This window comes from Microtus pennsylvanicus, chromosome 4 (assembly GCF_037038515.1).
Source record: "Microtus pennsylvanicus isolate mMicPen1 chromosome 4, mMicPen1.hap1, whole genome shotgun sequence".
Taxonomy (NCBI): domain Eukaryota; kingdom Metazoa; phylum Chordata; class Mammalia; order Rodentia; family Cricetidae; genus Microtus; species Microtus pennsylvanicus.
The window spans coordinates 19,065,051-19,084,086 of record NC_134582.1 but is presented as its reverse complement, the minus strand read 5'-3'; the positions used below and the strand labels follow the sequence as shown (position 1 = coordinate 19,084,086).

Here is a 19,036-nt window from a genome sequence, read left to right as displayed (position 1 = left end):
TTGTGTGCCATCTGTCCTCTTCCCTTCCTAAAGCTATCTTGGACAGTCCATTTACTCTCTCAGAAACACAATTCAGGAAGAGAAAAACATCATTTAGAGCTGGGAGTAAGCTGAACTACATGAGAGACTCTGTATTATATGCGGTTCTGAGCACTACAAGTCTGGGCAGAAACACCAGAGTTACACATCTCCTAAACAAAGAATTTCACAAAATGGACCCCACAGTAGTTATCAAGAGAATTAGGTCTCTGTAAACACAGCTCTAAGCGGGGCCAGGTGCCCTTATGGGAAGAAAGTTATACTTAATCGCCACAAGTTATTCCTGAATTTTTAATGTTTTGACAAGACCTGGTGATGAACTAGCTGCCTCTGTCTTAGATTTAAAAGCCATCTTATAATACAAACTAGGCTAGTTCCTGTTTATGAGTAAATCTGTTTCTCAAAGATTGGACTATGCCCCATCTGGAGCCTTAACTACAAATGGTTCTGTGCTGCCTGTTCCAAGAAACATAACCATGTCTTTGTTTCAAAAAGTAGTTGTGGCCACCTGCACCCGAGCCTTTGTTTCAGGAGGTGGTTATGACAATCTTGCAACTTTACCTTTGTTTCAAAAGGCTATTATGACCACCTGCTATTATGACCACCTTATTATGTCCTGTTTCTGTAACCCCAGCCCATTTGGAAACCCCACCACTATCCATGAGCTATAAAAACACTTATTTCTTGCCTTTGTCAAGTGTTGACCTCTTGAACCCCACCTGAATTCCCTAAAGCAGCCCATTACCTGAAAAAGAAAAGGCTTGCTTTCATTAATTTGGCCACGTTGATTTGAGTCAATGGTCTTTCTCCCTACATCTTTGGGATAAACACCAGAAAAATAAAGAAATTGTAAAACTCGGCTTTTGGTTGATAGCCTATGATGTTCTGCTGATGAAGTATGTTCTCTGGTTTATTTTTAGATCCTGACTTGAAAATTGGCGATATAATTTGGTCAGGATCTGTTAGGGATAAAGAAACTCCATTTTTTTTAATCTCTGATTCCAATCCCTGGAAGATAAGTTCCCTATAACCCTGATTCACTGACCCTCCCTCTGACCCAAAAAATATACAGATGTGACTATCTACTTGTTATGATATGGCTGCTTATTTTTTTGCTTCTGTAACTTGCTCATGCAGATACTCAAAGATTGTTTTGTGTTGCCTTAATCACTGAACTTGGCAAATCAGAACAATTTTTACTTAATTGCATAGAGATGGAAGTTCTTCACGTGGTTTTCCCCTTAAGCATCCTTCCTCATACCCCTCCTTCAAGGCAATCTCAAATTTGACTCAGAGGTTGTTTGTATTGCTGGCAGTTATGCAATACATATTTTTAATTATAATTGAATTAAGCCTGTGGTCTTTCCCTAGGGGTCACAAACTTCATAACAGATCCCTTTGTGTTTGCAAGCTTTGCCGTATTCAAATGTGTAAACCTATATTAGTTACTTTTCAGTTGCTATGAAAAAAACCTCATTGCCAGAAGCAACTCATGGAAGATACAGTTTATTTGGGCTCACAGTTCCAGAGGGTAAGTGTTCCTCATGGCAGGGCAGAGGCATGGTAGCAAGCAGCAACCATGGTGACAGGAACAGGAAGCCAAGAGTTCTTATCTTCAAAGGCGAACACAAAACAGAGTGTGAACAGTGAATTTAAGGGAGGGGGAGGTTATGACTACTCCTAAGGAGTTAGGGTTTTTATTAGAGATATAAAGGAGAAAACAGACACAGGCATCTGTGAGAGTACAAAGTGGTCATGATCACAAGACTGAGCTGGGCCATGTGAGGAGAGGTGGGAGATGAGAAGGCCTGGAGTGATGGCCAAAAGACCGAAAGGCAGAAAAGGGCCAAAAGTATCAACATTGTCAAAATGGGTGGGTCATATAAGAATCAGAGAATCTGGAGGAAGGGAAAGCCCAGTCACTGGACTGGAGAAGTTTAGGGTAGGTAGAGGGCAGGGTATGCCAGCCAGGAGGACCCTATAACAGGTAGGGAGTAAGGGATCCTGAGAGAACCTGGCAGCCACCATCAGCTTTGATATGTTAATAGACACTACTTCAGTTAGTCCCTTGTCCTGAGTTTGAGAACTAACGGGAAGCAACAAAGTGGTATGTGACTTACACTCTCAATGTAGGATCCCACTGGCCCACGTCTCCTTTAGCAAGGTCACACTACCTAAACCTCTCCCCCAAAAAATGCCACCAACTTACTATCTGAGCCTATGGGAGTTATTCTCACTCCAAATGCTACAGTACCCCATGTCTAAAACAGTGTTGCTTAGTTTCTGCCTCACCAAGAACTGACAGCTCAGGAAAATCTACAAAAAAAAAAAGAATATTAAAAGAAAAATCTGTGTGCATAGAAACTCAAGTGACTTCCAATATATAATTAATCTCAAAGATGGGAGGAAAAGACTACCAACCCAAATCATCATGGCCAAATTAAAGCAAACAATTAATTAAAGCAAGCTTTTGTGTGCATGTACATGGGTTGCCTCCCACTAAGGCAGGGTTCAAGAGGTCAGCATTCAATGTGAAGAAGGCAAGACTGGCTCTCTGCTCCTCCCTGTTCTAGAGACAGCCGCTTCTTTTCGTGCAGTGCCAGCCTCGTTCCAGAGACACGATGGTGAAGGTCGGAGTGAACGAATTTGGCCGTATTGGACGCCTGGTTACCAGGGCTGCCTTCACTTCTGGCAAAGTGGACGTTGTTGCCATCAATGACCCTTTCATCGACCTCAACTACATGGTCTACATGTTCCAGTATGACTCCACCCATGGCAAGTTCAAAGGCGCAGTTAAGGCTGAGAATGGGAAGCTTGTCATCAATGGGAAGGCCATCACCATCTTCCAGATCCTGCCAACATCAAGTGGGGGGACGCCAGCGCGGGGTATGTTGTGGAGTCTACAGGTGTCTTCACCACCATGGAGAAGGCTGGGGCCCACTTGAAGGGTGGGGCCAAGAGGGTCATCATCTCTGCCCCTTCTGCCGATGCCCCCATGTTTGTGATGGGTGTGAACCATGACAAGTATGACAATTCCCTCAAGATTGTCAACAACTCTTCCTGCACCACCAACTGCTTAGCCTTGTTGGCCAAGGTCATCCATGACAACTTTGGCATCGTGGAAGGACTCATGACAACAGTCCATGCCATCACAGCCACCCAGAAGACTGTGGATGGCCCCTCTGGGAAGCTGTGGCGAGATGGCCGTGGTGCTGCCCAGAACATCATCCCTGAGTCCACTGGCGCTGCCAAGGCTGTGGGAAAAGTCATCCCAGAGCTGAACGGGAAGCTCACGGGCATGGCCTTCCGCGTTCCTACCCCCAATGTGTCCGTCATGGATCTGACATGCCGCCTGGAGAAAGCTACCAAGTATGATGACATCAAGAAGGTGGTGAAGCAGGCATCCGAGGGCCCACTAAAGGGCATCCTGGGCTACACTGAGGACCAGGTCGTCTCCTCTGACTTTAACAGTGACTCCCACTCTTCCACCTTTGATGCTGGGGCTGGCATTGCTCTCAATGACAACTTTGTAAAGCTCATTTCCTGGTACGACAATGAATTCGGCTACAGCAACAGAGTGGTGGACCTCATGGCCTACATGGCCTCCAAGGAGTAAGAAGCCCGCCCTGGACCACCCATCCCAGCAAGGACACTGCAAGAGATAGGTCCTCGGCTGCTGAGCAGTCCCTGTCCTAACTAACCCTTGACACTGAGCATCTCCCTCACAGTTTCCATCCCAGACCCCCAGAATAGCAGGAGGGGGCTTGGGGAGCCCTACTCTCTTGAATACCATCAATAAAGTTCATTGCACCCCTAAAAAAAAAAGAAGGCAAGACTATTTTATAGATCAGGGGTAGGGAGGTTCCAAATTGACGATTTGTCAGCAAAATAGAGCAGAACATAAGTTTAACAAGTTCGTCCCTCGTGAAACAAAGACATGGGCAAAACAAGGAAATAATAACAGGTAATCATAAAAGGTAGTCATAGGTGGTCATACAGCCTTTAGAAACAGAGGTAGGGCTGCAAGATGGTTATAGTAAACTTTTTGAAACAAAGACATAATTGTAATTCCTGGAACAGGGAGTACAGAATCACTTGTAGCTAAAGTTACAAGTAGGGTGTAACTCAGTCCTTGAGAAACAAAGGTTCAATCGTAGTGGGAATGAACCTAGTTTTTCTTTACTATAAGATGACTTTTAAGCCTAAGATGGAGGCCAGCTGGTTCTTCATTCCTGCCTTGTCTTATGTAGCCCTGTCAAATCCTTGATAGGGTCTTACCATTCTTTATGGGGGGGGGCATAATGCCTCAAAACATACATTGTTCTTTCATAAATTATACATGTTTGGTTAGCATAAATGGAATAAATATTTTAAGACCTTATAATCATGGTTAACCATTTTGTCTTGATTGCCAGGGCATTTCCTCGAACTTAATATTCAAGCCCTTCACTGAGGACAAGGGATAATATACTCTCCTCTGTAACTACTTCTTGTTGAAATTAGGACGCCACTGTTAAGGCCCATGAAGGCTGAAATAGTAGTCAAAGGCTAGAAGAGAATTGGGGCAATAGGACATTCATCAGAAGCGTATGATTTGCTGACCATATGAAGAATCAGGGAGCATGAGGTGAGATTCCCCTCTGTATGCTGTGAATATGTTTTATTACCACTGGTTAATAAAGAAGCTGCTTTGGCCTATGCCTGCTTCTGTCAGCACCAATTAATTCAAAAGGATGATGGGCATCAAAGAGTCTTTTTATGGAGGTTGCTAGCCATTTGAGCAAGAAAATGCTCTTACATGGACTGCTTGATGGTATGCTGTATGAACTGGACTTGCAGGACCCACAGAAAAATGACTGCTGAACTTGCCTAAAGGTGAGACAGTCCTTCAGGGTTCCTGTTTCATGAAAGAGTCTACCATATATTAAGCAAGACACAGAAGAAAGTGACTGACAAACTGTCAATAGGTGAAACAGTCTTTCAGGTTTCCTGCTCCAAGGAAAAGTCTGCTGGATACTATGAGCCTGTAGGCTGAAGATTGGATGCCCCAATGTTACAGAAGAACTTTGGGTAATTGTCTAGACAGAAAGATGTCTCTGTCAATTCTAGAGTTTTGAAAGTTGTTTACAAAGCACTTCCTGTTTACAGGCAATATTATATCCTTCTGGGGTCTTTGATGGAGTTAAAGACAGGTAGTTATATAGTTTTCCTTAGTTATGATAAAAGATAAATTGGATATGAAACTTAAGACTCACAAATATTATAACTGTAATTCTTACTTGATACCTATTTTGTTATATGTAATTTTACTATGTTAATGTTAAAACCTTCCTTTTTATTTAGACAGAAAAGGGGAGATGATGTGGAACTCTCCTCCGTATGTTTTGAATATGTATTATGTGAATATGTTTTAATACCATTGGTTAATAAAGAGGCTTCTTTGGCCTATGGTAGGGCAGAATATAGCAAGGTGGGAAATCTAAGCAGAGATAGTGGAGGAAAAAAGGCAGAGTCAAGCATACACCATGTAGCCACCCAAGAAGCAAGAGGTGACAAACTATGAGCCTCATGGTAAAATATAAAATAATAGAAATGTGTTAATTCAAGATGTAAAAGCTATTTAATAAGAAGCCTGGGCTAATAGGCCAAACAGTGTTGTAATTAATATAGTGTCTGTGTGATTATTCATGTCTGGGCAGCTGGGAAACCAAAGCAGAGACTCCATTTACAGGAGCAATCACATTAACTGGACTGATTTACATCAGCTTTCAGCAAGTCCAGGGCTTTCTGGTTTTGTAGTACCACTTGAGGCCAGCATGGTGTTGACCAACTTTGGAACAGTTTGTTGTCTGTAGTTGATGCCTGAATAGTGTCTACCAGTTGAGTGAAACTCTTGTCAAGAAACATACCAACTAGGGATAGAAGTTAAAGAATTTAAAGGAAACTTTCATATTTGTGGCTTCCCCCTCAGGAAAATGGGTGAGAAATTTAGGCTACTGATTGACAGGAGTATTAATCTGGAGTCCATTTGACTTGTAAGAGGAGAATCTAAGTCTTATGTTTTTTTTTTCTGGCTCTCTGAAGCTTACATTAAAATCATGGGCTTGTGACTGATAATAGTAGTGACTAATGATAGTGCTTTATTAGCTTATCAGAACTCCATTGATTAATGTTAATGCTTTGAATCTTTTAAATCTCAGTATAACAATATATCACTTGTATTTATATACCTTAAGTCATTTTAGATACTCTCATTTAAATTTATATCCTTAGATGTTTATAATTTAAATTATTTGTATACCTTTGCAATCTATATAATCCTTAAAGTTTTTATCTAAATATATATATAAAGCAAGATTCCTTTAAATAGTAAAAGCTGCAACTTAAACCTGTTTATCTTTCAATATGAAGCCTGTTAGTAGGCAAACCTGTCTGTACATTTGTCCTTTTTATCAAGTGACCTAATAACTCTAGAAAAGTAGGGCCTGGTTTTTATATATGAAATTCTTTGGCCGGGCAGCTGCTGCTAAATTGATGAAGCTACAGTAAGCTGTCTACACCATCAGAGATCTGAAAGGGATAAATTATAGCAGGAAATATAATCCAAATGACCTATGTATCAATTAGAATGACAGAGACTTGCCCATTACTTAAACTGTTGTCCTAGGCTCCAGCAGTCTTAACGGCAGAACTGGGAGCAGTGGTCGTAGGTCTTTGGCTGTCATACAGGACAACATTGGGTTTTGACTGCCAGGCCCACGTGTGAGAGATTTTTCCTGTCGGGGAGGAACCTGGGGGACTGGCCTTACTTTGACAAGGCAGAGTAGGACAGTCAATTCTCCAGGGTTTATAGTTTGTGCAGAGCCCTGGCAGCAGGTGAGGCACGGGGCAGTTTTGCCCAGTGGTCAGCATTACCACAATTCAGGTGGAGTCATCATGCCCCCACTGTCTTCTTTGGAGACCTTAGGATTTCTGATAGGAGTTAGGACCTCTGTCATAGTAATTTTTCCATTAAACATTTTAAGTGCCATATTCAGAATATCTCAGAAAAGTTTTGAGGGCTGTCTATTAAATAGATTTGATTTTAAACAAACTTTGTTTTTAGTTGGTTGTTCTAGGTTTAGCCTTGAAAACACATACAGAAGGCAAAAAAAAAAAAAGCTTGTCCCTGTAAATGAATTACATTCACAAAAACCTGATCATTTATAAGGTAACGGTCAGGCTGGGCTGACTGACTGGAGACAGACATCCACAGGCAAGGCTGCAAAGTGCCGGATGGGTCAGTGCCATCATGGTAAGTAAATGTATGGTGGAGATATGGGAGAGGAAGAGAAGTGTGCCAGTTCATGTGCTGTGAAAAGAGATGGAACTGAAGAAGCAAAATCAGTGAGGAACAGGCTGATGGTGGTAGCCTGCTTGACACTCAGGGCCATGATGACATCTGGGCCAGGTTGCTGCCTAAGGCCATATCTGGGTCTGTGGTTTTACCCAAGCCAAGGTATGTGCTAACATTCATGGTCCAGTTAAACAAAAGCAACCCATCTTTGTACAGTTAAACAAAGATTCTATAACACTACAGTTGTGCCATACCGATCTGAGTGGCCTGTGCTGCCGCCCATGGCCACAGTGACATCTGGCCTGAGCTACAGCCAAGAGCCTTGTCTGGGCCTGTGGTGCTACTGAAACCCGGGTCTGTGTTGATGTCTATGACCTGTGTTGCCACCAAAAGCCTCACAGATGCCTGGGGTCTTGGCTACCACCTGCGGCCATGTTGGTGTCCATGGGCCATGCTGCCACTGGGGCCATACTGATCTGGGTGGCCACTGGGACCATGGTGACATCCAGGTCTGAGCTGCTACCAAGGGCCACGTCTGGGTCCATGGTCCTGCTGCAGTTGGGGTCTGTGTAGATCTCCATGGCCCTTGTTACCACAGGGAGCCATAGAAACCATGCCTGTAGAAATCGGAGGGTCATGCCTAGTTGGCACCACCCTTCACTGACCCTGAGAGAGATGGACCTGCCCCTCAGTGGCCACTGCAGCAGAAGAGCTGACCCCACACTCAGAAGAAATGGTTCTACCCCTCACTGTTGCCTGAGGAGGGGGCCCTTATTCTGTCCCGGCTGCCCAGCTGCCCGGCTAGCTTACACCCAAAATAACCACACAAAAACTGTATTAATTAAAGCACTGCTTGGCCCATTAGCTCTAGTTTCTTATTGGCTAACTCTTACATCTTAAATTAACCCTTTTCTATTAATCTGTGTATCACCACGTGACTGTGGCTTACTGGCAAGATTCTAACCAGAGTCTGTCTCAGGCAGGAGATCCATGGTGTCTCTCACTCTGCCCTTCTTCCCAGCATTCTTTTCTGTCTTCTCCGCCTATCTAAGTTCTGCCCTATAAGGCCAAGCAGTTTATTGATTAACCAATGAAAGCAACACATAAACAGAAGAACCTCCTACACCACCTCACCATGGGCGTGGGAGGGCTAGCCCTGATATGGCATGGGCATAGAAGAGCTGGTTCTGCCCCTCACCTGAGTGGGGAACTACCCCAGTAGACAGAACTGACCAAATCAGCTACTACCCAGACCCACATCCAGGGCTTTGAGTTGGCTCACCCCAACATCTACCACTTCTATGACCCCTCAGAGTGCATGAATGGACTAGTGCTGTGGAACCATAGCCACCGGATCTCCATGACTCTGGAGGAGTTTCAGCAAGAATACAGTATTGACGGTGTATTAGAAACCAGAGGCCTTGAACCAAACCAACAACTCATTATAATGAACATTTGCAAGTAAACCTGAGTGAACAAAAGGGTAAACTGAGTGACGCACTGTAGCTCCACTAAGATGAAGAGGCAATGGAGAGTCAGGAAAGACGGGAACAAAATGATATTTTTGTTTATTTTGCTTTGTTTGTAATATTTTTTAATTTTCTTTGGGGGGAGACACCAAAGGGGTGGGAGGAAGATCTGGAAGGACTGGGTAATTAGCAGAATTGGGGTGCATGATGTGAAACTCCCAAAGAATCAATTTTAAAAATTATGTTAAAAGATAAGGTGACTATTAATCTACATGTTTTAATTGTCTTTAACAATTTACAACAAGTTAGTAGCTTTTATGAGGATTCTGTAGTTTTATCCCTGTTAAGTTTAGCCTTTAAAAAATACAATTCTTAAATTGAAGCTGTTTTAGCATCAAAATAAAATTTAAAATATAACTACAGTCCATAGGAAAATGGACAGCTTTTCAGAATATCATCATTTCTTGTATGACTCTATCAAAATAGCTAAAGTTTAACAAAATTAGCAAAGAAAAGGAAGCTAGACATCCATCCTTAAGTCAGTCTCCATTAGCCCGAATAGACCTTAGGTAAGGAGAGGCATTCTACAGGCTCTCTGTCAGGCTGCTTAGGTCCTTGTCTCGTTGTATCATAAGACAGGAAGATCCCAGTTTCTGGTGAGTGGTAGTCATGACCCTGACCCTTGCTCCACTTGGCCAATGATTACTCTGGGTGTTCAGGATTCCAGTGTAGCCTTGAGCCTTTCTCAGGGTGAGCCTATAAGTATAAAGACCATGTTTTGGGCTAACAGTTCATCTAACAAAAACAGTACGAAGCAGAACAACAGGGGTTGAAGAGCAAGGTTACCTGCACATTTGAAGATTTTCCCAGAACTATAGACATCGATGGATTTGGGTCATTTAAGATTACCTATGTCGTCTTCTATTAACTTTGTGTTATAAGTTTTAAGAAAACTTTTATGACTTCTATAGATCTTGAACCATATCCAATAAACTTATAAATCCTGAGGTACAGGAAGCTCATATAATAGTTTTACAGGTATAAAGCTGATATCTTAGCAAAAGTTTTAAGAAATTAAACAATTAGTCTTAGACATTACCCATATCCAAAAGGCATTTTAATCTCTGCTAAACTTAACCCAGTGACAGAAAGCTTAGGGATCAGGAATTCTGAGCCTTGGCCATCAAAGCAGCCATGGCAAGCAGAAGCAGTGGATTTGGGCCTGGGCAGGTGGAGTGAACAAAAGATGTACACGGAATGGAATGTCGGGGGGCGGGGGCAGGAGGGTGCCAGCATTGCTTCAGCTTGGCAGTGTGGGAGTGGAAGCAGCTAGAACTTGGTCTAGCTCCCTAGTGCACCTGTAACTGGCTCAGAAAACACATGAAACCAATCCATAGAACTCACCCCAGGTGGCAAGCACACAGACATGCAAAGCGCAAAACAGGACACAAGGCAAAAATTGCAACAGAGGCAGTCATAGGGGTCATTCAGGGGTTCACCAATTTGACAAAGACATTTTCTGCGAAAGAGGCTGCTTTCAGTCGCCTCCCTGCACAGCCCAGATTCTTCCTCAGTGTCGCATTTACCCAATAGAACTGGTTAGGTTGTGCCTTTCCTTAGCTCCTAGAGTGCCTGATGTCCCACCCTGGGCCTCTCTAAACCCTCTGCTTGGCCCCCAGTGTTGTAGGACTAAAACCCTGCCATTGGGTACTCAGATGTCAGGCCTCTCTGATTTTCTCAGCCCCCGGGATCACCAGGGAATCCTTGGGGTCCCAAGGCAAGCCATAAAAAAAAGAAAAAAGAAAGAAAACCCTGATGGTTCTGGCTGAACTTTCAATTAACTCTGTGGACCGCAGGGACATCTCCTTTTACCCTGGACGCAGGAATGCCAGGCCTAGTCAGAACCTCCACATCCCCAGATTGGGATCTCACAGGACCAGAACAAAACCAGAAACCAAATGCCACAGAAAAAAATTCAAAAAGCCTTCATGATTTACCAAAGGAGGCCTCTATAGAAAAGGGGGGGGGGGGAGTGCTTGCTGTTTCCTTTTTTTTTTTTTTTTTTTTGGTAGACAAATGGTGTGCCTAAGGGCCTTGGGATATTTTCAAGGTGCACACCTTAGGGAACACCTTTGCAGGGAGCAGCTTTACAGTCCCAGAGGACCAGAAGAAGGGTCCCCGCTTCTGAATTTCTGACCTTGGGTGGTTGGGGTCTTGTTCTCACTGGAGAACTTTAAATGTTAATCCCAAAGACGGAAGGAGAAATAACCACAGGAACCACAACCATACAAACTCTTCTATAGTCTTAAGTACAACCAACCATACGCTGAGAAATTGTACAGACGCCATACCTTGCAAAAGATGTGAATGATACCGAGATTGCACCTTCAAACCAAGCCAGTCTGCTCCAGAAATATCTGGGTAAAAATATCCCATATATCATGTGTTTGAACAACTGGTCCCCAGCTGCCAGTGCTGTTTGGGAAACTATAGAACCTTTAGGGTGTAGGGCCTAACTAGAAGCTTCTCGTGGGGAGAGGCAGGAATTGAGGTTTATACCCCAGCTCCACAGCCACTTAAAAAAGAAAAGCGGCTCCTGACCCATGTGTCCACTACCTTGCTGGAAAGCCACAAGTCAAAATAAACCACATCTTGTTTAAACTGTTGAGTATTTCATCATAGCCATGGGAACTGTAGTCAATACAGACTACCCTGGAAAAACCCATCCCTGACAGCTCCAACCCCGGATCTGCTTCACCAACTAAACCAGCAAGCTTCCCTGACTTCTAAACTCCACCAGGCCCAGTCAAGCCCTACTTATCGGCACCAACCACCACCACCTAAAACCACCTTGCCAAACCGATCCAAAAAGAAAAACAAGACTGCCGAGTATTTAAGCATCTGCATTCGTGAATGAGCGCCCCTCAAGTGGCAATATTCTGATGAACCAACCAGTTTGCTGTTCCAGATATTGAAGCCTGCCTCCTGTGGGTCCTGAGACTACAGTCACCCAAGAGAATGTGAATTACAAAAGAGAGTTTCCTGTTCCCTAGAATGTCTAGGGCATGATAGACATGAATTCTGGACTGAAGAAAAATAAAACACAGATATTAAGTGAGTCAAAAAAACACCTATCATGGACTGTCCACATCCAAGATTATAAATAGGTTGAAGCTCTAAACACATGGATACATGGCTGAATAAACTTCAGTGGCCACAATGGCTGCAATACAGAGTCAGGGACTGGCTCATGCCAGAGGTTTAGTGGCACGGGAGGCCTTTTTTTTTCTCCTCAACCTCTCAAGTAAGTTACCCACAGAAATTTTTCTGACCAAGTGGTAATATTCTCGAACTGATAACCCTACAGGTTCAGTGTTCTCTATGGGGCAGGATTGGCAAGAGCCAGGCTCTGGGGGGCCCTTTCCCAGCCCTTGGATAGACTAGCCCGTCTTCTACATGGAAAGAAGCTTGGTGACCTCAGCTCTGAGGACAGTGCAGCCTTCCAATAGTTTCGGTCACTGTCGTCGCCAGGCGTGGGAGAGAAGATGGGGATAAGACAGCTCACGGGCAGGTGAGCAAGGCGAGCTCCTCACCAGCCGGAGTCAGTGCAGAAGCCTCTGCTGGGCCACCAGGGAGGGTCTAGTCTGCCCTAGTGAACCCTCTCTCAAATCTATGGAAGGATGAAACGAAGCAGGGTGTGAGGAAGAGCGCTCAGGCAGCAGCGAGACTCGGTGCAAGAAAGTCTTAGGGGAAAAGAAGTCGTCTTCTTCCTGGGAACACTGAGGGGCCATTAAACATAAAGAAAATGACTTCAAATAAGGCCAAGAGTCCGGTGGAAAAGCATTTATCCCAGCTCGGACACATTTCTGATTAAAACCATCCCATTTTTACCTCTGCTTCTAAGACACGAATTGAGCCAACGCCTTCCTTAACCATTAGCACGCCTTCTAATCTGTGCCCTGTATTTTTTTTCCTACCCTACCATTCCACTCCAAGGAAATCCTATTTGCTTGATGACTAATCTGTGGCTTGCATTTGCATTCTCCAGGTAACCTTTCCCATGTCTTCTAACCGTACCTGAGCACATGTAGTTTGTTCTGGGCATCTTTGTCTTTTTTGATTCCATTTTTAAAGTAGAGGAGTACTTACTTACTCCATCAGTAGAAAAGACCTTCAAGGAAGATTCCTTTTATTCTCCCAAAACCACTAAAGCATTAAAGCCAGAGTTTAGGCATGCCTGAAGGCTCCAATGGCCAATGATAGCCACTAAGTGAAGTACAGGTATGTGGTAACCCGTTCGCAGGTTGCATACTAACTATGAGCACAGCACCGATGTTTTTACTAGGAACTTGGCACATGTGGCACTCTGAAGGCCTGGGCATCTACCAGTAGAAATGTTGAGGTTTAATCAAAACCTGGAAACCTTGAGTTTATCTACAAGAAAAAGGAGAACCCAGTCAGCGGCTACAGCATCCCTACTTTAACAATCCCGTACCCTGTCCACCAGGGTGTGCGCTGTGAGCTCGGTGAAGCAGGAGGCCTACCCGCTCTTACTACTTGCTGGGCTCAGAAACACATGAAGTGTTTCAAACCTCTCACAGGAATTCGCTTTTCTTGATTGCAGCCCTGCAATGACCATGAGAGTCAGGAGTTACTTTCTCAGACCCAGAGACGATTTACAACCACTGCTCTCGCCCTAGTGGCTGACCAGCTGCTGCGTCGTTAAGACGATGACGTGTTCGAATATGCTGCAATGTATCCCCAGGCCTGGGGATGGGGGAGGAAGAGTGAAGAAAGACTAGTCCCCAGTTTAAGAAAATACACTGAAAGGAACTCAAGCACTAGGACCAAAGCAATTAGCAGCTGTGAGTGGGAAGTCGCTGGAGAGCAGTGCCAGGACACGCCTGCTTCACAGGCTCTTGGAAAACACCCTTTGACAAACAGCGCTGCAGTGGGTTCAAGCTTTATTCAAATAAGGAAATCACAGTTCAAACCAAAGCATGTTCCAGGCATGTTCCAGGCAGCTCTGCACCTGCTTCCACATCAGAAAACACCCTTTACAAAGAGAAGAGGTTCTCCTGGCTTTCATGCCTTTTCATGGTCATCGAGACCCAAGTGCTGATGAGACCTGCTTCAGCAGCTAAAGACAGGCAAAAAACTGGCATGGCCGGTAATACAAGAGGCACATGTCAAACAAGAGAAATACATTATACCGGAAACTTACTAACCCTAAAAACCTCAAGCAAATATTTTTGCTGTCTTCTGAACACTTTTATCCCTTCAAATAGATACTGTATATGGTATCTCTAGCTTTCTGCAGCACTATTGATTCAAAAGTCACAGCTATCAAAATTGGAAGCTTCTAAGCTAATTCCAAGGTGTAAACCGGCACGGCAAGGGACAAGGTACCGTGGCTTTGGAAATGAACGGCGTATGCAAAGCAAAGATATAGAGCAAAAAGCCAGAGTTTTCTAGTTTTTATTTTCTCCTAGAATTGGTTGTATTACTAGCTCTTGGCAGGAATGGAGATATAGATCCCGGGGGGCTGCGAGTTGAACTAAGCCCCCTGGGTCCAGTCAAGGCTCTCCCACTGACTGGCTGTGTGATTGTCAGGGTGATGTTACAGAGCTCTCTTTTCCCCTGTATGTGACACAGAATAAGAACAGTTGTGTCCTGTAACGTTCAGATGGGGTAATTCGTGTAAATGGGTTAGCCCAGTACCTGGCACATACTAAGTAGATGAGAGTGACCAACGATATTGAAAGGAAGATGAGATGACACCATTCTGTGTGAAATGGGCCATTCAAATCCAAGATTTTTCTAAGAAAAAGGAGAGGGGACGAATTTGGAAACTGCTATTACTACCTAAATCGTGGTCCAGTCTTCTCTGAATGTGGGCTTAAATCAGTGGGAATGCAAGTGGAGAACTGTTACTTTAAATTGTAAAGTATACTTGATACATTCAAAAGTTAAAAATGGATTATAGAAGTTATGGAAAAGCTTGCCTTAATCATAAGAAAGGAAGAAGTGGCAGAAAAGGGAAACATAGGGCGGAGAGAAGTAAGTTAAAAATAACAAAACAGTTTATTTTAATTGTTATATGACTAAATGCCAATTGTCTAAATATGCCAATTAAAAGACTGTTACCATCAAAATATTTTAAAAATATATTCAATGACACATTACCTGAAAAGGTCCACTGTAGGTGGCTCACTCTTTAGAGAAGACCACACCCATGTCTTACCTGTGTATTATCATTTTCCTAAGTACCTCTCTCTCTCTATTAATACCTGTGCTTAAATCTATAATAAAAACTTTTAATAAACTCTAACTTTGGTTCAGAAAAAAAGATGCTGGGAAGGTGGCTTAGTCAGTACAGCACTCACTACCTAAGCTTGAGTCCCCGAATTGGATCTGCCAACATCATTACAAAAGCCAGGCATAATGAGCAGGCTTGTAATCCCAGCACCAGGAAAACTGAGGTAGGAGGATTACAGGCACTTGCTGGTGCCAATCTAACTGAATCAGTGAGCTCCATTTCTAGTGAGAGACTATCTTTTAAAAATAGTTATAATAAGGTAGCGCGTAATTGAGAAAGACACCCAGTGTCAACCTCTGGCCTCCACACGTGTGTGTGCACGGGCGCATGGTCATGTGCACACACATGTGCATGCACACACCACATATACAAAGAAGTCTACTTTAGCAATGACATGGATGTGTTAGAGCTAAGAGAGATCTACCACAATCACACTGCTCAAGAGAAGACTGGAGTAGCCAAGTTAATTTCAGAGCTGACTTCAAAGCTAAGACTATTGTCAGGGACAAAGTGAGACATTATATATTAATAAAATATCAGAGGTCTCCAGTAAGACGTAAACAGTCTTTAGTAATCATCGGCATCATGACAAAGCACCAAAAAAAAAAAGGAAAAAGTATTAGATAGTTGTTGGGCATTATGGTGCACACTTGTAATCCCAAAATGCAGGAAGGTGAGGGAGTTTGAGGCCAGCCTGGGCTACATAGTGAGTTCCAGGTTAGCCTGGGCTACATAGCAAGACCCTGTCTCAAAAAGTAGGTACACCAGAAGACATGGATGAACCCACTCTTACAGTGGGAAACAACAGTATCCGCACTACTTAGTGAGCCTGACAGTCGGGGAGTGGGTAAGGTTGCAGCAGAATTCAACTGCACTTTTGATCAACTGGATCCAACTGACATTACAGAAAGTTTTATACATCAACAGAGGACAGCATGCTCTTAAACTCAGAAGGAACATTCACCAAGCTAGGCACTTTATAAACTAGAAAACATACCTTAAAAGTCACAAACCCTAAGTCTGCCCTCAGAGGACTGTCGAGTCGCTATAATGATCAAGAACAGAGATGTAGCTGAAAGACCCCAAAATATTTGAAGACTAAGTGTTTGAATAATAAATGGCAAAGGGCTAAGATGTATCTCAGTGGTAGATTGCCTGTCTAGCATGTGTGGGGCTCTGTGTCTAATCTCCAGTACTATACTCATAGAAATAAATAAACTAAATAATATATGGGTTGAAACAGAAGTCCCAAAAGAAAGCTTTATATTGTCAATAACCTGAGAATACAATTTATAAAATTATAGGCTACAATGTAGCCATGCCTACATTCAATGTATATGTTATAAAGAAGAACAAAAATCAGTAGTCTTCCAAAGCTAGCAGAGGAAATCCAAGTTAGAGCAGAAATTAATGAAGTTGGATATCATAAACCAGTACCCAAAAAGACAACCACATAAAAACTTGTATCTGTTGAAGAAATCAATGAAATTGATAAACCCCTTCATGAGGTAAATTAAGACACAATTGCTGATTTCAGAAATAAATGAGTAGACATCAATGCTGATCCTATAAACATTAGAAGGATAATAAAGGACTAGAATTATAACTCAGAGGTAGAGTGCTCAACTTGGATGTTTGAAGCCCTGCTAGATTCAATCTCCAGCACTACAAAGAGAAAAGAGGGAAAATGTGGAAATGAACAAGTATATGCCTACAAATTTGATGACCTAAGAGAAATTAACCAATTCCTTGAAGAACACAATCTAGAGAGATTCGTGAATGAAAAAAAAAAAATAGGTCCTTTGTCAATTAAGTAAGCAGAGACACTAATTAATAGGCCCTGTAAAACAGAAAGCACCCATACCCACTGGAGAATTCTTCCAATAATTTAAGGAAGAAATTACACCAACTTTCCATAATTCCTTCAGCAAGTAGCGGCAAAGGGTCTCCTTCTGAACTCAAAATGGGAAGCCATCATTACCTAATACCCAGACAGCCAAAGACATGGCAAGACAGGGAAAATAGAAGTATTTCTTATGAACAAAACATTGGCAGCAGAACAATCAACCAGAAACATGAAACAGCCAACCATAAGCGCTGAATAAAAGACCACCTCAAAGAAGGTGAGGACGAGCCCTGGGTACGCTTTCCAGAGAAAGCAGCACTGAGCGCTAGGTCTGACCATGAGGTGTATAGTAGCATTTGCCAAGAAGCACAAGCAAAACCATCATTGATACAAAAAAACCATATTAAAGGGGGAAAGTCAGCAATATCCATGTTAGATAAGAAGGTCAGAACTAAACACTGAAGAACTTCAGCCTTCTGAGCAACACCCTGTGTATAGAAAATCCCAGAGACCTAGAACCATCTGCCTCAACTCCAAAGAAAGCTGGCAAATGGCCTCAGGGTCACAAAACACCACACTGATAAAGTACAAAAATAACTGCTCCAAATAACAGTTGAGTTGAACAGGCTGTGGCGATTAAAAAAAAAAAAGAGGAAAAAAAAAAGGAAAAGGAAATTAGCACCATCAAACTGACACAGCATGGCCAAGTGGCATTGACTCTTCTAACAGTGAGTATGCACAGAAAAATAGTAAAGTGACCCAGAAAAAAAAAAAAACTAGAAATCACAGGAGTTCAAAATTTTACACACACACACACACACACACACACACACACTCAAACCTGAAGATATTCTCAAGGGGAATAATCAAGAATAATCATTTATTTAGGCTCTAAACAAACAAGCAAAAAAAAAAAAAACACCAGACTCTACAAGACAATGTAACAATACAAAATACTCAAAGCTGTAGTTACAAATTTTCCAAGTTTTCTAGCTGTTCAGACTATCAGTCCAAAGGAAGGAAAGACCTTCTTTCAGATAGATATGTAAGTTCTCAAATATTTTACCTACTGTGGACCAATTATCACAAAACTAGGGAACAGGATTTTCTTTGTACAGTTGAGGAAGGAAGCCAAGAGAAAGGTGGGCTCAGGTCATCGGTGAACAGGGGGTGAACCATGAGAAATGCGTTAGAATCTCAAAGGCTAAGGATGAATACTACCCAGCTGGCCTAGGAAAATACGTGTTCAACTTGAACTTAGACGGAGGACATAAGGGCTGTGGGGGAACCATCTGGTAGATAACCAGGTGTAAACTCCTGCACTGAGGAGTTTACAATTCTATACCAGCATTTCAAGGAAGAAAGTTATTGCGGACACATCAAAACCCAAATGGAAGATGAGGCAATTTACTCTTTAAAAAAATAGGGAGATAATTAGCATCATGAACTAAAATCCCATGAGAGGTGGCAAAGTCTGTAAATGCTTAGTAATGCGTATTTGATAAGTCCTAGAGCTAAGATTATAAACTCCATATTCTTTTAAAAATAAAAATAGAAAACATTTCAAGAGGAATAAGCACCAAAAAAAAATGAGGCAAAATAGAGAGGTGGCTTGGTCCCTGAAAGAAGTCAAACATGGAGGGTAAAGAACTGTATTTACAGGATTTGTTAGCAGTGTGCACACAGGTTTATGCAGCACAAGGGGGATAAACATCAAGGAAAAAAATCACAGTGTTGTGGGCTCCAAACACTAGAAGATGAAGATTAATACTACACACTAGTGGTAAAGAAGTATATGAGGAAGACAAGCAATTCCAAAAGAAGAGTCCAAATAGCCCCCTCCACTGTCTTTGTTGAGCAAGCAAGAACAGACAGGAAACCTAGAACTTCTCAAAGGGATGCTCAAGGGGCTGAGACGCTACTGCTCAGGAACAGCATATGTGTGCAAGGAAAGCACCCAACTGTGCATCGCATGCAGAAAGATTAACTTGGATCCTTCCTTCACACAATATGCAAAAATCAACACT

At 42.7% G+C, this 19,036-nt stretch overlaps 1 long non-coding RNA gene and 1 pseudogene across 2 annotated transcripts in view; one reads left to right on the top strand and one right to left on the bottom strand.

Moving 5' to 3' along the window:
* Positions 1-19,036, bottom strand: part of LOC142847624 (uncharacterized) — a 106,388-nt gene that overhangs the window by 27,663 nt on the left and 59,689 nt on the right. The gene's annotated exons all lie outside the window — the stretch shown is intronic.
* Positions 2,602-3,839, top strand: LOC142847621 (glyceraldehyde-3-phosphate dehydrogenase pseudogene; annotated as a pseudogene).